Raw genomic sequence first — 2,500 nt, 5'->3', positions numbered from 1 at the left:
GGATGTGGTGTGGTGGAGAAGAGTTGGGCCCGACCAGATCATTCGTGCGTGATTTACACGGCAGACGTGTGTACTACACGTATTAGGCCTTTGATCTGCGTTGCGTAGGCCATCTTCCTTCCAAGACACACACGTGTTGGGGTTTGTGTGATTTTATGATAGTGCCTCAACACGGAAAAATAAGCGTACGAGAAGAGTTGGGCCCGACCAGATCATTCGTGCGTGATTTATACACGGCCAGACGCGTATTATATTACACGTATTAGGCCTTTGATCTGCGTTGCGTAGGCCATCTTCTCGATAGAGAGAAAGCCAATGTATTCTTTTTTCTTTCTTTACACACACACACACACAGTTGTAGTAGGACAGGGAGGGATGCGAGCGTGCTAATCACGCTTCCTCAAGTCTTCGCTGTGGTGTAAAAAAAAAAAGAAAAAAAGGAATCGTTGGGAAAGTCCAAAGGACGAAAATATCGGGCAGTCTGAAGATAACTTAATGCTCGTTTACATTGGTATCAAGAGAGACCGGCTTGTGTAGCTCGTTTCAATGCTGTGTCGTTGTCATTGACACCCTACTCTGTTGCGCGCTAGTGGCAGCATGAGCGTGGGACGTATATATATATGACACCCAGCTAGAGCCGGCCGTGAGTCCGTCCGGTGTAAATAACGACGAAAGGAGAGAGAAACTTTTCGAATCCAGTATCGGGTTGATAATTGTCCAGTTTGAATATCCATATCCCCGTCGTTTTTGGAGGTGATATACTCTCTGTGTTTCTTCGATAGAAGGCTTTTCAATGTTCTATTCGCTCCGACCGTCGAACTTGCAAGAAAACAGTGGTTTTGGATTTGCTCGTACATATATATATGGTTTCGACGGAAATATCTCGTTCTTTAAGGGACAATTATGTCGTTGTACGACGACTCCCGAATCTCCTTCGCGCGCTGGTTGGAGCTCTTCGGGTATCGGCTTGTTCCGAAATATAACACAAAAATGTGGTGGATAGCAAATACACATTATATATATGAGAGAATAAAAGGGAAAAATTACCCTGAACGGTGGATCACTTGGCTCGTGGGTCGATGAAGAACGCAGCTAATTGCGCGTCAACGTGTGAACTGCAGGACACATGAACATCGACATTTCGAACGCACATTGCGGTCCACGGATACAATTCCTGGACCACGCCTGGCTGAGGGTCGTTTACGTACTTATAAACTGCTTGCGTTGATGGCACTTGTTGCCTATATACGTACGAGCGAATGATGGGCGCTTCGTCGGCGTTTGTCGCGGTCCTATGAATATTGAGAAATTTTACGTACGTCTAACAGTCTTCGAGAGAGATGGAAATCGTGTTCGAACTAGCGTGAGTGTGGAAGGCGGTGTCGTGTGTCGTATATGTTTTATATACGTCCGCCCGTCTGAAACACCGCTTCGAAGCGGTGACAAAATCTTTTTCGGGACGATTCGTATCCGTAGAACTATCGAGATTTCACTGGTACATTTTCAACGCGCTCCCGACGTCGCCTGAAATGAAACGAGATGGGTTTAACCCACGAAAGCGTACTACACGAGTCTGTCCTATGTGAAGACTGTGTACAGAGATCGAACGAACGCATGAAAGAAATTGAACGAAAGAACACATAACCCGCAAAAATATAGAGTAGAATTGTGACCGTTGCTTCGAATTTGAATTTATATGTATATATATATCATAGCCCCAGGGAGTGGAACCTATGAGTGTGGAAGGATGTCTCTTACCGTTATGTTGCCAGAGGAAAAAAAGTCTCTCTCTTCGTACGACACATTTGTGTACGAATTGTATCGATGGCTATATAGATCCGATGTTGCACATATTCTGAGTAAAGAACACCCCACCCGGGTTACCGTCCTAAAACTCTTCTATTGGTGTGGCTATGATGTGTGTGTCAACGCAATCGCGAGTCTGGTTCTACGGGAAAACCGTTTGTCGGTCGCCCCATATATCTTTTTGTTCTCTTCAAATGATCGAATAGCGAAACCGCACGAGATCAATCGGTCGTCTAGTCCCCGAAAGTACTTTTCGGACGGACGTTAAAGTTATACCGATTGTAATCGTCTTGCGAGTGTTTCGAAGATCTATATTTGGAGAGGATATCGAATTTTATAAAAGATATATTGGTGAGGCGCGATAAACGGTTTTTTTTTTGCTTTAAGGGTTTTTTGTGTTTTTTTTATTTTTTTTTTTTTTTTGTGTTGCTCTGTACACGTTTCGCAAAATGCTTTCGGGGGGGGAAGCTCTGAAAAAATTTTTTTTCACGTTCCGACGACCTCAGAGTAGGCGAGATTACCCGCTGAATTTAAGCATATTACTAAGCGGAGGAAAAGAAACTAACCAGGATTTCCTTAGTAGCGGCGAGCGAACAGGAATTAGCCCAGCACTGAATCCCGCGGAGTTCCGCCGTTGGGAAATGTAGTGTTCAGGAGGGTCAATTTATCCCGTAACGTCGCAACCGCGTCCAAG

At 44.8% G+C, this 2,500-nt stretch overlaps 1 non-coding gene and 1 pseudogene across 1 annotated transcript; both read left to right on the top strand.

The window, feature by feature from the left end:
* The first annotated feature begins 1,044 nt into the window (after positions 1 to 1,044).
* LOC143263035 (5.8S ribosomal RNA) lies at positions 1,045 to 1,199 on the top strand. Its single transcript, XR_013036620.1, has one exon. It is a non-coding gene; the product is annotated as a 5.8S ribosomal RNA (ribosomal RNA).
* Positions 1,200 to 2,303: 1,104 nt separating this feature from the next.
* The window catches only part of LOC143263033 (large subunit ribosomal RNA), a 2,995-nt pseudogene continuing 2,798 nt past the window's right edge, over positions 2,304 to 2,500 (top strand).

Source organism: Megalopta genalis, unplaced genomic scaffold (genome assembly GCF_051020955.1).
Source record: "Megalopta genalis isolate 19385.01 unplaced genomic scaffold, iyMegGena1_principal scaffold0295, whole genome shotgun sequence".
NCBI lineage: Eukaryota > Metazoa > Arthropoda > Insecta > Hymenoptera > Halictidae > Megalopta > Megalopta genalis.
This window is presented reverse-complemented; position numbering and strand designations above follow the sequence as displayed.